Source organism: Sarcophilus harrisii, chromosome 2 (genome assembly GCF_902635505.1).
Source record: "Sarcophilus harrisii chromosome 2, mSarHar1.11, whole genome shotgun sequence".
NCBI lineage: Eukaryota > Metazoa > Chordata > Mammalia > Dasyuromorphia > Dasyuridae > Sarcophilus > Sarcophilus harrisii.
The window spans coordinates 336,665,078-336,682,282 of record NC_045427.1 but is presented as its reverse complement, the minus strand read 5'-3'; positions in this window follow the sequence as shown (position 1 = coordinate 336,682,282).

The following is a 17,205-nucleotide window of genomic DNA, read 5'->3' as shown; positions in this document are numbered from 1 at the left end:
GAAGCCAAATATGCTGAGTACGCCTGTGTAACAAAATGCCTCCACCGGTACTCTAGTGATCCATAATGTAAAAATTCCTTTATTCTAACGGCTTTAATAATCACTCACCCAGACATTAGATCTCCCTGTATTATTGACTTTTAACTTATTGTTATAACGTGTAGGAAATACAAGCAAAGTCAATAAGCAAGTTGTGACTTTCCGGTAACAAATTATAATTCTCTCCTCCTTTCTCTGAATCTGCTTCTCTCTGTGTCTCTGTCTCTGTCCCTTTCTAGTTTTGTGTCTCTCTCTCTCTGTCCGTCTCTTTCTCTCAGTCCCTCTCCCTATTTGTGTGTGTGTGTGTGTGTCTGTCTATCTGTCTGTCTCTCTCTCTCTCTCTTTCTGTGTGTGTGTGTTTCTCTCTCTCCTCTGTCTCTGTCTCTGTCTCTCTGTCTCTGTCTCTCTCTCTTTCTCTCTGTCTCTGTCTCTCTCTTTCTCTGTCTCTGTCTCTGTCTCTCTGTCTCTGTCTCTGTGTCTCTCTCTGTGTCCCTCTCTCTCTCTGTCTCTCTCTGTCTTCTCTCTCTCTCTCTCTCTCTCTCTCTCTCTTTCTCCTCTGCCACTTGTCCTCCCACCCAGTCTGACAGAACAGAAAATTTTCCCATTACAGTACGCAGCCACTTACCCATTCCTTTGACCAGGACACCAATAAGCAGTCACTCTAGACTTCCAAGAACTAACTTTGACTATTTCCTCAGTGCTTCAGTCTCCTCTAGTTCTAGCCACGAGTCCCTCCTGTTGAACCCAGGAGCAGAGAACAAGAAATTAAAAGGGGAAAGGGATAAAAGGAAGTTTGTGTCCCGAAGAAAGAGGTACGAGTTCTGCATTTCAATCTAAGCAGTAAAGTGGGCTGGGCTGAGTTGGGCTGAGTGTCTCTGCCTATCAATCACCAATGACCCACCTCCAAAGAGGCGGGCCTCAAAGAAAATGATTTTGAGATTGGCTGCAGAAGGTAACTGACAGTACAATCCTGGAAACTCCTTCCGTTCTCTCTTAGTAGTACTCAGCACCTGGATTTCTAAATAACAATAGAAATGAATATTTAACATCTGCCCTATTGTAACTTAAAGAGAAAGCAAAAATCATGAATAAATATATATTGGTTAGTCAAATTAAATTAAATTAAATTAAACATTAACCCAGATTATGGAAAGAGACCGGGAAGAGAAGGGAACGATTACGTTGGGTCAAAAACACTTTAGGTTAGCATTATCAGTACTTTTTAGTCTAATATCAAATAATTGAAGTTAACATATGAGTTGGAAGGTGTGGATTGAGGAAAGAAAAAGAAAAGCATTTAGAATTATTTAATCTCTAATGACGTCATAACTTTGGTATGAAGAGGCACTTTTAGAAACTTGGTCATAGTGAAAGAAAGGTAGGCCTGGTGAGACCACCCAAATTCAGTGTCTGGGATAAGAAGACTGATAAAATTCAATATCCTTTACCACAGAAAATCCTTATCTGAAACTGCTTAAGTTTTCCAATTCAGAAGACAAGCTAGTGGCCATATTTTGGCTTTACCTTAAGAAGGTCTTTTAGGGAAGATAAGTTAGAGAAGATAAAAAAGTATCTTCTCTATGTAGATCCTGGGGCCAAAAAGAACCGCCGGATTGGAGTGAAGTAAGACCCAGCTTTTGTCAGTAGTCTTAAATTACAATAAGTACAATACTCAAGTTGTAGTAGGGCAGCTACCTCTAGCTATATTACTTCTAAAGGTAAAATTTTAGTACAAGCCAACCATGTGGAACTCAAGCACTCTGAAGTTGTTTCCCATTGAACTGCTATTGTTCATAACTGATTTTTAACCAATATAATTGTGTCAGATTCGAATGTTAAGAAGATAGCACATGATTTAAATCTGAAAGATTGAGTGAAAGATGAAAATGTCATGCTTTCATGCTTGTGTGTCTGTGTTCCTGTGTGTGAATGTGTGTATACAAATGAAACCAACTATCCTGGCTTTTTTTGATATTTCTGCATTATCATAGAAATAACAAAGGCATGATACACACTGTGGTTATTGAGTTCTAATATTTATGTTTTTATAGGTTGTGGATTATATTGTTTAAACTGAAAGCAAAGTCAAATATGTCTTGTTGAATTTGATTAGTGGGTTACATCTTCTTAAACTACAATACTACATTTAGTATGTATTTGATATGTATAAAATCAAATAATTACCTTTGAAACATTTTGTAATTTACAAAGTAGTTCTAAATACAGGATATCATTTGATCCTTCTAACAACCCTGTGAGGTTGGTAGTCAATTTAGGTATATAGTTATTCTCATATAGGAGTGTTTGATATTCTGAAATCTTAAATTGACATTCTCAATATCACCCCTCTAGTAAGAAGCTTCCCTTACTTTGACACTTCCTTTAATTTAAAACAAAAGAAAAAGCCAACTGTTCAAAACAATAATAAAAAAACTCTTATAGGAACTCAATCAGAATATCATGAAAAGTCCCAAAACTGGAAATAATGCTCAGAGATATTATGTTTTTGTTAAAATCATCTGGATTTTTAATCTGCCTTGATAGTATTCTTACAAAACCTCATCAGGATACCCTTCTTTTCAGAAATACTCATTTACTTCTGCCATTTACAAAAAGATTTTTAAAAATAAATTCTCTCCTCAGGCTTTATAAACATACTCTAGGTGTTAAACAAGAAATGACAAATTTTACTATATGAGAATTTATAAATTCTTGTCATTCTTAAATTTAATTACAGTACTTATGTCTGCAAAAAAAATTTCATCCCCACTACTATGTGTTGGCTACAATTGTCAACTTACTTTGCAGTACTTTCTCGACTGCAGTGTAACATTTGGGGAGACTGCACCAATTTGGATGGCTCTTTTCCCAATGCTTTTGATAACGAGGTTTGTTTATTTTCCCCCCCAATCGTCTCCAGCTTCCCCAGAAAATTTAGAGTGAATAACCGGAAGGATTCGCACCAAGCTCTTCGAAATTTCTTGAGAGTGATTTAAAAAAGAAAAAAAAAAAACCTTAGAGATTACACCTCAGATTCCCTTTTCTGCGATCTAGAACATATCCAGTGCCTTTCTGCCTTACCTTTCCCACTTTCTATTTACTTCTGTAGTTCGCTTTAACTATTATGCACTACCCACTTCTCCACATTTACTTACACCTTCCCTCCCCCATCTCCCATCCTTGTTTGCATTTACTATGAGTCTCGTTTATGTCTAGTTTACCACTCCCACTACCTTAACTCAAAGATTCTGGGCCTCTTTCCCTTGCTCTGAATATATATCCCCAATGTATTAGGTAAAAAGAACTTCTATGAACTTGTTTCCAAGTGGCTTAGAGAAAAGGTTTATCAAGCAGCGAATTTGTTTGTCTTATTTCCGTCTTACTGAGGTGTGAAGGCAGAGCATAAAGTTCAGTTTCACTGCTTATCAAGGCGGAGGGATTCCGGAGAGACCAAAAGTAAAAGGTATATAATCTGCTCCCGTGACTAGATTGGTAATAAACCTAAATGTCAAATAATCAAAGGAAACTAAATTCCCAGTTTTACACTCTCGGAGCATCTAAATGAGGGGACGAGAAATTTATTTTAAAAGACGTTGTATGCTTCCCCGAAATTGAGAAACAGAGAAAAGTGACTGGGAAGAAAATGAGAGCAAGAGAATTTATTAGAAGACAGAAGATATAGATGAGAGTACGGATCCAAGTCTTTGTGAAGAGGCAGAAGGGTCAATTTTAGACTGAAGAGGTGCTTTGTCTCCTTGGCCAGGAAATAAAATATGAACTGAAATAATTTGATCAAAAATTTAAAGACAAATCAAAAGCACTAATATCGATGCCTCTAGCAGTTTCAAATTGAAGAGAAGGGAAAAAAAAAAAAACCTCCTCCTCTCTCTCTTTGGCTTCCTTTTAGGGGAGACCCATTCGTTCTCAGCTTTCAATGTAAATATTTACCCATTGAGAAATTCTAAGTAGAAGGAAGACAAGGAATATGAAGGGGGAAAGAGAGAGAGGAGAAAGAAGTCCTTTTCATCTCACCCCATCTAATCCTGACTTCCCAAAGCTTACATACAGGCCTTTACCAGGGGAGAAGGTCCCACAGGGAAAGGGAAAGAGGGTTGTATAGAGGTAAGTTTAACTACAAACAATACTACTAGAGAGTTTGAACTGCCATTCTAGAACTGAAAGTTAGGACCAATAGCGATTTAAATCCGGATGACTCCTTTGGCATCCCCTTTCCCCATAGTGCTGCTGACTTAGAGACTCTATAAAAATTCAATAAATCTGTCACCAAACTCAGACCCCTAAGATTTCACCTGTAATCTTTCCCTTTCCTGCCTCACCCTGGAGTCCTTGAAGGAGAAATTTTCCAGGTCCAACATCAGTCACCTTTCTAGGACAAACAGACACTTGTACCCAGATCATTCTCTGATGGTTCTTGGAAAAGGTTTTAGGCTTTTGGAAAAGGTCTAAAGACTTTCTAAACTTGTTTTTTTTTTTTGTTTTGTTTTGTTTTCAGATACCGAACTGGAGAAGGAAAACTGAGGGACTTGCCCCATAAAAGTCTGATAAAAACATGGGCTGCATGTTATTTGCAGTCTGAAGGACTCCTTTTGTTTAGGCATAAAATGAGTCAGGTCTGGGAGGAGGAAGGAGTGAGAACAAAGTTGTACAGAAGTTTTCAACTTGAATTGTTAAAGAACAGAGAGAAAAAAAAATACCAAAGAGTAATATTATGCTCAATCTTTCCTCATTCATGAAAGAAGATCAATCCTATTGAACAAATGACAGTCTAGGGCACATCATTGCAAGGAATACCTGAGGATATCTCCTATCCCAAGTCCTTTAAAGATGGGATGGAGGGATTCTGGAAGCAACAAACTCGAAGCTAAACTCCAGTTACTAGGACTTTCATTATTTGTAAATTGCAGTAGAAATTTGTTTGTGAGGGGATCTATTTGGAATCAAAAAATGGATTTTTTTTTAACTTTTAGTGAATGAATGTGAGCCCGTGGGGAGAAGAGGGCACGCTTGGTGAGGAAGCAGAGGGAGGATTGTATTGAAACCAAACAGGTGTGTGTGATCTGTGTCTTACAGAGATTCGGAATTTCAGTTAGCCAAACGGTTGTCTAAATTGACAAACACTGCTCTAATTGTTACTTGAGTCTCAACCTGGGGCTTAGAATACAGTGAAGCAGCTTTCGGTTATACAAACCCAGGTGAACTAGGAGAAGAGCCGAATCAGTGTGGGAAAGTTGCTGCAGAGACCAACTCGGATCCTCGGTACAGATAACCCCATTTTCTAGCATGGGTTCTCCGTCTTTCTCTAAATTGAGAGGCGGCTTCAAATAGCCCTTACTTTTTCATGTATAAGTTAGGGTGGTGCAGATCATAAAATATGTATGTGGTCGAGTTCGTACACTCAAGGAAAGGAGTAAAGAGCAGTCAAGGGGAAAGAAGACGGAGATAGGTGATGGCGATGGAAGGGGTGGATTTCGGGAAGTTAAGAAGATATAATGTCTAGCTGTCTCTGCATCATGATGAATTGAAAAACAGAAGATGTATTTCTTCGAAAAAAGGAAAAGGAACATCGAGGCTCTGGGAGAACAGGTAGATGGATACAGAGAGTTCTCCCAGACACCATCTTGTAGACTGTTGATTAAGGGGATTCCCTTGCGGGAAGACAGGATGTGGGAGGAATCTACAGTCAAAGCTCCACTCTTTGGAGGAATACAGAGGCTATCCTACTAAGGGTTGGGATGAGAGATGTAATTGCCTCAAGCAATTGTCTTCACCTTTCTCTTTTTCGCCGTTTCCTTTCAACCCTCCCTGCTCTTTCATTTTCCCCTACAACTCCTCCCAGTGAAAATAAAGCAGAACTTTCTGATGCCCCTTTTCACAAGCGATGAAATCTTAACTCTATGCAGCGCCGCAGAAGGGATAAGCTACTTACATGTAGCTTGCAACACGAACTGGATGTCGGCTTTGCGATCTGATTTAGGATCACTCTTGCTCCTTCTTTTTCTGAGGAGATGGGGGTGGGGGGAAGGACCTTTACTGGTTCTGGAAACCCGCTTTCAATTCTTCTTCTGTTTCCTATTACTAAGTGCTCCTCCCCAACTCTAGCCAAACCCTCGCCCCAGTTGTTACTCAGTTTCTTCTTTCCCTTTGTTTTCCCCAATTAAAAACGATGGACATTTCTTTTCGGTTTCCTAGTATCTACATCAGATGGGATTTCTCTCCCCCGCCTCCTCCGCTTTGTGTTTCAGAAGAGACCAGAATTCCGAGGTGAGAAACTACGCGATTTGGTTCATTCTAAAGACTGCAAATATTTAGCTAACCTTTCCCTGAAAAAAAAAAAAAAATTAAAAAGGGTAGGGGGGAGGGAATGCATTAAACCAGTCGTGTCTTTTAAAACCTAAGCTTTATCCCCATTTCACTTTTCAAAGTTTTTAAAAAGTTTGTAGAGATCCATATTTGTTGTGGTCATTTTTCTTTAATGAAATATTTAAATAATTGCGAACTTGTTTTTAAGGGAAAGGCTCTGATCGTGTTAGCGTAAGATTAACACGAGAATTTGAGAGACTGATAGACATAGAGAAATCTCAGGCTTTGGAACACTGAGTATCTAAGTCAAATATCTAATTCGTTTTGTCAAACAAATTAGTTTTTTTCTCTTTTTGTGTCACAGCACCCACAGAAATAGAAACCTTTGATGAAGGGCAAGCACCTAGGGATCTTTGGTTAAAAGCGTTTGCACTTCTTATCTATCATTACTAAATTACAAGGATTTTTCGGCTAAAAGTCCCAAAGCTAAAGATTTCATAGTTCTAAGAATTGAGATCTGAGACAGATTCCTCTAGGGACATCTATTACGGGACAGAATAGACTCTCTTTCTTTCTTTCTTTCTCTTTCATTCTTTCTTTCGAAGACCAGGTTCATTTAAAATAACTGAATCATTTAATTTCATTAAATTCATTCTTACATATGCAGATTAAGATCTGCTAAAACAGCTCCCCACTATCATCACTTTCATCCTCCATCAAAACTTTCCTCGCTCCTATGTCGAGAAATTGTGTTTAGAGGATTTTTTTTTTCTCCTTTGGGGATTAAAACAATGGGAATACTATTACCACAACACGTTTTATTTAGGATGGTTCTGTACTTAGAGGGGCTCTAAGAGGTGCTCCTTGGATGGCAGAGGATTTCTGAAGGGATCAGGAGAGATGTCAAAGCCCTTAGATCTAATCTCTAGAGATCAAGGTGGTTGGAACAAATACACTTAGCCCCGGATTAAATGAAAGAATTTGTGCAAGCCCATATGAGGAAGATCTTGTCCTGGTGGTGCTCCAAGCTGGGGCAAAGACAACCAGCACCTTCAAAAGCCCATCATTATCTCAGATTTTTATTGTCTGGCTTTAAAGATGAATCAGTGGTGAGAAATCAGCAATGAAGTTTGTTCAGGTAGGATCATACTGCTCCCTGGAGCGATGGGGTTCTCTCTAGAAACCACAGTTTCTAAATCCTTTGACCTTATTTTGGTGCAGGGATCTGCTTTCCACTTCCTGGGCAAAGACTTTCAAGAAGTACTAATGGATTGTGCCTGCCACAATGTACCAAGACATTATTAGCCAATTTTTCTGGCCACTGCCCTAACTACTTCCAAATTCTTAACATAGCTAAGAAGTCCTTCCAGAGTCCTGTGTCCAAGGTCTCAACCTGGACAGTCTATTTTTACTGGAGATATGGGAACACACATATTATCATTGTTAATATTGTTATTATATCATTCCTTTCTCGGGTCTTTATCATCCCAGAACTACCTGATCCCTAGGTGTAACAAGGTTTCTTCTCTCTATTCCTCTTCCTTCCTTTTCAAAGCACCATCTACAGGGGAAATATTCTTTCATGTCAAAATTGAGAAGGACTTGGAGAACAGAATAAGGGTATGCCAAAACCCTTCCCATCTTTAAGGTTTGGCCTTTACCTAAGAATTGCTTTTTATCCTCAAATGTTTACAGGGATCTAACCCATCTTCTAAATTCCTTGAATCACAAATTAATCTGTCTCTTTAAAAAGCCTATCATTGCCCTGGATGTGATCCTTAGGTGCATGGAAGTAGAGAAAGGATAGAGAACCACAAAAGATGGCCTTGAGATGGCCTTCCTAGGGAAAGTAAAAACCCTCACAAGTGTTTGAAAGCCCCTCTCAGTTCTTAAGTCCAGTATAAAATTTTCTGTTGCAAGCCTTTGTGCTGAGCCCACTCTGTCTCCTCTCATCTCCTCTCATCTATCCATCAACCAATAGAACATCTATATGTTCTATCAATTGTTCTAAATTTTCCAAAGTGGGGACAGGATGCCAAAGAAGGAGAGAATTGGAAGTTATTTGCTTATAACAGAATTAATCATCTTTTATTTTTCATCTAAATTCAAAGTGTCAACTTCTCTCAGCTACTCCCTTGTCCCCCCCACACTTTCCCAACACTTTACATCTTGGCCAGTACAGGGTTGAAAGTCAGAATCCCATTCATTATTATTATTTTTTATTTCTTAAAGAGAATTAAAGTAGGAATTGAAAGATGAGGATCAGAGAAATAATAGCATTAAAATGGATAATTAACAAATCTGTCAAGGTGAGAGTGATTTCTTTCAGGCAGCTTGGATCTCAGAGAGCATTGATCCATACATCTTGGCACAATACCTTCCCCTTACACCAATGTGGGAGGTGAGTTTGATTACTTTTTATTTTTGACAGTTTAAAAAGCATTGGAGACATATGAGGAGGGGGGAGGAATAAAAGAAAATAACAACTGCATCTCTTTTTTTCTAGTTCAAAGGATTTATTTTTCTGAGGTATATCTTCTGAAAGAGTCCATGTCAGAAAGAAATAGAGAAGAAATTAGAGCCACGCTAAGCCAAGTTCCCACGAAACTAGCCTTGTCCAGTGGAAGTACTAAGTGTCCAACTAAAACTCTAAAAATTAAAACTTCTGGGCTTCTAAAACAATTCTAAGCCTTAGTTTTCAGGTCTCACAGTCAGATCTAGTCTAGTAAATTATTCTTTGGATCATTCCCAGGATTGCAAAGAGACTCTCTCTATTTGTTAAAAAGAGTTCTAGTTTTGGCAGATTAACAAGATTTTTTCTAGTCCTTTCTAGCAAGCAGGATCTCTGGGGAACTTTTGTTGTTAGTTTCCTTTTTTCTTTTGCAATCAAGCAAGTTCATATTTCTTTTACAAGTAGCTCCCACTAGTTACAGGATGCCTTCTTGTGTCAATTTTTTATTCATTTTGAGCCCATACAGGGAGCAATAACTAGCATTTAGCTGGCCTTGGGCTTTTCTTCTCAGAAATAAATCTGGCATAATTTTTCTGAACTTCTCTCCTTATACCTTTCTTTGTCAGGTTCCTAAAAGAGCCCAGAATCTGGTATTGACTCCAGTAGATTATGATGTACCATGGTTCGTACCAGCCTTGAAGGAGAGACAAATGATACAGAGGTATTGTGCACAAACTCTTTGGCTGCCTCTGACTTAGTACTTGAAGCCACAAAGTGTCAGAGGAAGCAGCATGGTATATTGAAAGACAGAATAGTTCTGGAGTTAAAAGACCTTTATTCAAATCCTATAAGTCACTTAAATTCCCTGGGCCTCAGTTTCTACCCTAGCAAAATGATGGTATTTGACTGGATAAGATCTTGGAATGCCATGATCCCATCATTAGATTAAATAGGGAATTATTTTGTGTGATGCTGGATATATAGAAAAATGAAAAGTATTACAGCAACAAAATTATAGCAATGTAATCAGAGGAGAGCATAAGAATAACCTTTTTTAATTACTAAAGGGGGTTAATAAGAAGGAAGAAATCATGGAAATCTTCAGAACAAAATAATTTCATCCACACAAATCAACCTCTGCTGAAATAATAAGAAAAAAAGTGAATTGGCTTTAAATAGCAAACATTTAAACATATATCTAAAATATTTTTTTTCAAAAATAAAAACAAAACAAAACAAAAACTACATGATTCACTGACTTGATTATCAGGTTTTTTCCCCCTAGCTTAGTGTAGGAATTTGGGGGAAGAATATGTTTTGCTAAACCAGTATGCCTGATTAATTCTAAAAAAAATTAATATGTAAAAAATTTTGGTGGTCTTCCTACCCCTAGTATTTAGTACACTGTTTCACACAAAGCAAATTAATTTTTTAAAGTTTTTATATTTAATTGGTGGACTGATTTCCCTGATTTTGAAAAAAAACTATAAAAATGTTAATAAGACATTTAATAAAATATGTAGATATTTCTCAGGTAGTTGAGGGAAAAAAGATATTTTTTTCAAAGCTTCTCAGGAAAAGCCTAAAAAACTTTGTCTTTGATGTAGTACAATAATGTTCTTATTCTTAATGAAAACAAATGGGTTTATTCTTGAAAATAAATTTATAAACATACTTGTAAATTAATAAAAGAACCACACAAGACTATTTAGAACTGTAATTTTGATGATCCGATTTTTTCTCCTCAAAATGTTTCCTCAAAAGAAAGAAAAAGAGAAGGTGAATGAAGCTCCTTGATAAAAGATGAATGTCAGGAATGGAACAGTGTGGTCATAAGGGAGAGATAAAATATGGAAATGGTTTGGCCTGGACTTAAGTTTTCGTATTGTCTTTTCATTCTTAGACCCATCCAGTTAATAATTGGCTTTTATTTTACTCTGAACAATTATTCATTTATATTTTATGAGTTATTGACCAGAAAATTCGTTTGTTTTCAAAAGTCAGGCAAGTTCTCTTTTGTCCTCACTCCTACTTTCTTTCTCCTTCCCTCCCCTGCTCCCTCTCCCCGTCCTCCTCCCCACACACACACACCATAAAGGATCAGAGACTTTTAACTAAATCTGTCTAATTATTGTTGTAACTCTTTTGTTTGATACAATTCTTCTGGTGCTGGACAGAGCAGTAACAGTAAGTTATCTAGTGCTGAAACCACTCTTTAGAAAGTGGATAAAGCAAAGGTCTACACCAGAGGGGACTGTTAAAAATCCCCCAACATCTTTCTGAAGAAATAGAGTTGTTGTTTATAATGTTCTGGCGAACTGACAACTGAGGTTCTGCCTATATAAATTCCTTTAACAGCTTTTATTGGCTACGGAACTTATATTCTATTCCTGTCCCAAATAATTAGGTTCTGATGCAATGCCCTGCCTACTGCACGGTTCAGTCCTTTAGGAGAAACTACCTTTCAGTGGCAAGGAAAATAATTACCCTATTTAATTGTAAAAACCTACAATAATGCCACGTTAAGGCTAAAAATTTCAACCCCTGAAATTCAGGAAATGGCAGCATTAGATTCTTCCACTTCTTTGCTTCTATTACATAATAAATGGTACACTTACAAGCCTAACCTATGATCCAAAATACAACATATATTCAATGTCATTATGTTTTATATAAGAAAACTGTGCTATTGTTTGCTTAGATTTTTTTATTTCTAACTCTAATGCTTTAATTCACTTGACTTCAGAGTTTAATTATTTGGAAGATGGTTGTGCAGTGTAACTACATACATTTATAGTTTTCTAGCAAACAAATTGGCTTAAAGGTAAGCTATATAAGATATATAAAAATCCAAAACCAATTCCTTCTCGATCAAGACATTCAATCTATGACTGAGAACAATAAAAGACTGCTGTCATGTAGCTTCCATATAGAAGTATGTCTATTCACAGAATTACATCATTTAAAACTAATTACACATCTCCCTCATCCTCACCCTTCCACAGACTTGAAAAGCCTTAACCTTAATTTATTCAAAAATGTTTTCTTATTAAATTTGCCTGTTTCTCAGTGTGTGTGTGTGTGTGTGTTCATGTGTGTGTGTGTGTGTGTGTGTGTGTGTGTGTTTTAATTTAGGACCAGGGGAAATTGTTTTTTCTCCCTTAGAAGGGATCAGACTCTAGAAATCTGCAGCATTTAAAGCTCAAATATTTGGAATTTATCTATAAACTAACATCACCAAGGAATGCATAAACAGTGAGACTTACCCCTCTAACACTCCCTCATCAAATTTTAATATAGAATTTACATGTTCTAATGAATCTCTTCTTACTAAATTGGATGAAAAGACTTTAGCTCCCAAACAGGTTTTCCATTTATACTTCATTTCTTTCAAGGATTTTTTTGTGTCGAAAGAAATTAAGAAAGCAAATAAGAACACAGAGATTTAAACATGAATATATGGAAACCTTACCATAAACATATACTTTGAATTTGAACATATAAATACTAGGGCACTTGAGGAACTTTCAAGATAAAAGGCATTATACTCATGCAGGGTATTATTACTATTAAAGGAAAATTAGACTCATCAGGGAGCATACACCCTTGGGGTAAAATATACACTAAATTTTACAGAAGGGATGAATAAGTTACAATTGGATGGTGCTGATTAATATTGATTTTTTTTCTTTATGATTTCTTATGTCAACAGAAATGATGAAGGCAGAATGCTGTTGTCTGTACATGCCACTAGAACTCCAAGACACAAGTTGTGATTTCACAATCTTACCACCCAACTGTACACAGAAAGCTTCAAATGCAATTACGTTAAAGATACACTGGAATCATCCCAGAAAGCAAATAAGTTTATAATTTGAACAAAAAACTCTTTCTCATAAACACAGGATGTACAAAGTAAAATATAAAAAGAGAAGAGAAGAAAGAATATTTGCATGATTTATCACCAAAAAAAAAAATCAGAATTACGTTAAGATAGCTATCAAACTGCTTTCACAAAGATGGAGAGCATTGCTACAACTATTGTATGATATCCTTAATGTATTTGGAATCACTGTTCTTTTCTAACTTGATTATCATACTCAACAACCAGGTAAAGTTGGTACTTAATAGCAATGAATATATGTCAATAGTATTTTGTGAGATATGAAACTAGAACAAAGTGGAATGATACACATAAAGCTCAAATTTTTGTTTTCTAGCAATTAATTCTATTGAAAATAAACTGAAAGGATAAAAGGGAAGGAAGGAATAAATACAGTAATTTAAAAGAAATAATTTTGTCTTTCCCTTTAGAGATAGCTGTTCATTTTCCATGCTGACTCATCCCCCTTTTTTGTTACTGCATATATTATCCAAGCATTTTTATAAAAGTCATATAAATAGGCAATTTTATTAAATTAAATTATGATGATTGTTAATTTCATCCTTTCTAATGTCTACTCTTGTAATGAACTATTCATAATTGTCCAAGAATCAAAAAGCTATATTCAGAATATCCTCTACATGCTCATAGTCATCCTCAAAGAAACTCTAATCAGCACAAGGCTTGTGTGAGTGTATCCATCTATATGTCAGGACTGGTGCTCTACTGCTTGTGAATACTTCTCTTTTTATTTTCTTTCTTAGAACACCATGGGCAGAAACATTTGTTATTCTAGGAAATTAGACGATTAATGCATCAGATTAATGCAATTATATGCAAATGCCATCTATTTTGTTACCAAAAAAAAAAAAAACATTTAAAATAAAATTAGAAAAGGACTTAAGCACTGAGGACAATTTGATTCTTTAATGATTGTAACAACTTAGAGCTTTCCCCTCTCTTCCTCTAATATTTCCCCATGATATAACATTTATCTCTTTTAAAAAGAAAGTAAAGGGAAACACATTTCACACACAATTTTGTTGAAACTTTCTTTTCTCATTAAAATCTCATTACATCTTTTCGTAGATTTTAAAATATAACAACTTTAACTTAATAAGAGTTTGAGTATGTTCATAAATCAGTTATACTTTAGATTGCCAAGACACATCTATAATTTCTCTCGAAATATATTTCTACAAATAGTTATATACATTTATCTGTTTTAAGTCTTAAAAGGTTACTCAGAGTTTCATGTGCTTTGGAGAAATCAGCATGAAGTTAAGACGAGTCAATCATTTCTATATTTCATTACGTTTTTTAATGGTAAATTGACTTAAATTCACAACCTTAGGTAACTATGAATTATAGCCAATTAAAATATAGCCTAAGAGTTGAAAATTACTCAGAAGTGATATATTCCCTATCTACACACATAAAAATAGATGAACATAATTGTACATAGAAAATTATAAAAATCAGCCCCTAGACATTTGTTGGAAATCAAGTTAAATTTAATTACTTTCTGCAATACTCTTTCAAATGTTTATCAAAGTTTTTAAGCTGATACCAGCTATAATATTTTACAGGTTATGGAATTATGAATTAATTATATTGTTAGTACTTTAGAAGCAGAGGATTTATTTTTCTCTGGAATGAAATAGAGATATGAAATGATTCAAAACAATAAGGCAAAGATTTAAATAATTCACTTCTCAAGTCACATAATAAAGCATATATAGCTAGTTCCATTTTATGAGCATCTCTTCTGCTAGCAGGCAACATGTCACCCTTTATGAATAAAAACATATCTAAAGATAGAAGAGAGCTCTTACAAAAAAATTAGGTATGACTAATTTCCTATCTCTATTTCCCATGTTCACCAAGAATATATAATATATGAGATCATATATGATTCTAGTCATTTTAAGCTCTGACAAATATAAATTACATTATGGAAGAGAAGGACATAATAATACTTTCCACAAAAAGATTTATCAACACTAAATATAAATAACTAGATGTAACTTTCATTGTTTCCAATATAAGGAATAAATATAGATCATAACGCTTAAGATTTCTTATTTTTCACAGTAGGTAGAATTTAACGGTTCTAATAAAGGCCTCATTTTTAAAATATATAGAGAATTGACTCAAATGTATAAAAATTCAAGCCATTCTCCAATTGATAAATGGTCAAAGGATATGAACAATTTTCAGATGAAAAATTAAAACCATTTCTAATCATATGAGAAGGTGCTCATTAGAGAAATACAAATTAAGACAACTTTGAGAGACACTACACATCTCTCAGATTGGCTAAGACAATAGGAAAAAATAATAATAAATGTTGAAGGGGATGTGGAAAAAGTGAGACACTAATACATTGTTGGTGGAATTATGAATGGATTCAGCCATTCTGGAGAACAATTTTTTTTTAAATTTTTTTTATTTAATAGCCTTTTATTTACAGGATATATACATAGGTAACTTTACAGCATTAACAATTGCCAAACCTCTTGTTCCAATTTTTCACCTCTTACCCCCCACCTCCATAAATGTCAGGATGACCAGTAGATGTTAAAATATATTAAAATATAACTTAGATACACAATAAGTATACATGACCAAAACATTATTTTGCTGTACAAAAAGAATCAGACTCTGAATTATTGTACAATTAGCTTGTGAAGGAAATCAAAAATGCAGGTGTGCATAACTATAGGGATTGGGAATTCAATGTAATGGTTTTTAGTCATCTCCCAGAGTTCTTTTTCTGGGTATAGCTAGTTCAGTTCATTACTGCTCCATTAGAAATGATTTGGTTGATCTCGTTGCTGAGGATGGCCTGATCCATCAGAACTGATCATCATCTAGTATTGTTGTAGAAGTATATAATGATCTCCTGGTCCTGCTCATTTCACTCAGCATCAGTTCGTGTAAGTCTCTCTGGAGAACAATTTGGAAATATGCTCAAAAAATTATCAAACTGTGCATACTCTTTGATCCAGCAGTGTTTCTACTGGGCTTATATCCCAAAGAGATCTTAAAGGAGGAAAAGGGACCCACATGTGCAAAAATGTTTATGGCAGCCCTTTTTGTTGTGACAAGAAACTGGAAATTGAGTGTATGCCTATGAGTTGGGGAATAACTGAATAAGTTATGGAATATGAATGTTCTATAAGAAATGATCAGCAGGGCGATTTCAGGGAGGCCTGGAGACATTTCCATGAACTGATGCTAAGTGAAATGAGCAGAACGAGGAGATCATTATACATGGCAACAAGAAGATTATCCAATAATCAATTCTGATGGACATGACCCTTTTCAACAATGAGATGACTGATGCCAGTTCCAATGATTTTGTGATAAAGAGAGTAAATGGGGGAATAGAGTGTAGATCACAACATAGCATTTTCACTCTTTGTTATTTGCTTGGATTTTGTTTTCTTTCTCATTTTTCTTCCTTTTGATCTGATTTTTCTTGTGCAGCAAGATAATTGAGTAAATATGTATTTATATATTTAGATTTAACATCTATTTTAACTTGTTTAACATATATTGGATTACTTGCCATTTAGGGGAAGGAGTTGGGGGGAGGAGGAGAAAATTTGGAACACCAAGTTTTGCTAGGGTCTATGTTGAAAAATTATCCATGCATATGTTTTGAAAATTAAAAAAAAGCTTTAATAAATAAAACAGTGGGTAAAACTTTTAATCTTTTTAACTCCTTTCCTTTCCCTTATAGCTAGGAACAAAATACATTTGGAGGTAAATGTTTATATTGAGAAGAGGTCAGGTAAGCTAATGACTGTTTGGTATTTTATGACAAGTTTTATAACTTTGGAGTTGCTATAACTTTCAAACGATCATCAATAAAATTTTATTGCAAAAGGAATGCCAAATGTCTGAATGTTTTTGCACACAGTAAAATCTTGCTGCTCCTTTGGCTTAACCCAACTCCTTTTAACCTCAGTTATAGAGCCTTCTTCTTTTCATTGAAGGTTAAAAGAGTTCTATTTTCTATCAGGTTGGATAGGGAGTAATTTTATTGAAAAATATTATAAAACTTTAAATTTTGCTTTTGCTTCTTTAAAACAATTTATTAAACTCATTCTGATTTTTAAAACAAAATTTTAAAATAGTTCTTGGACTTGACAATCATCTAACTTAATCTTAGATGCTCCATGTGTCAGAATGATTTTTCAAATTCAATTTAATCACTTAGAATTTAATTCTATTCCTCTTATATCTTACTCTTTCTTCTTAGAAGAGGAAGAGAAGATATATAAAGGTTTCCTCTTCTAATCTCACAAGCAAAGTATATATCTAACTCTCAGAAAACATCAATATTCAATTCAAGTGTTTGGTCAGATTTCTTCAGTGTCCAGGATCCCTTCAAACTCATTACAGGAATATTCCCTTGGATAGAATCCTAACTGACCCAAATTTCCTGAATTGAATCTTATGTTTGATGAGATCACTTTTATCTTTTCCAAGGAAAAATCAA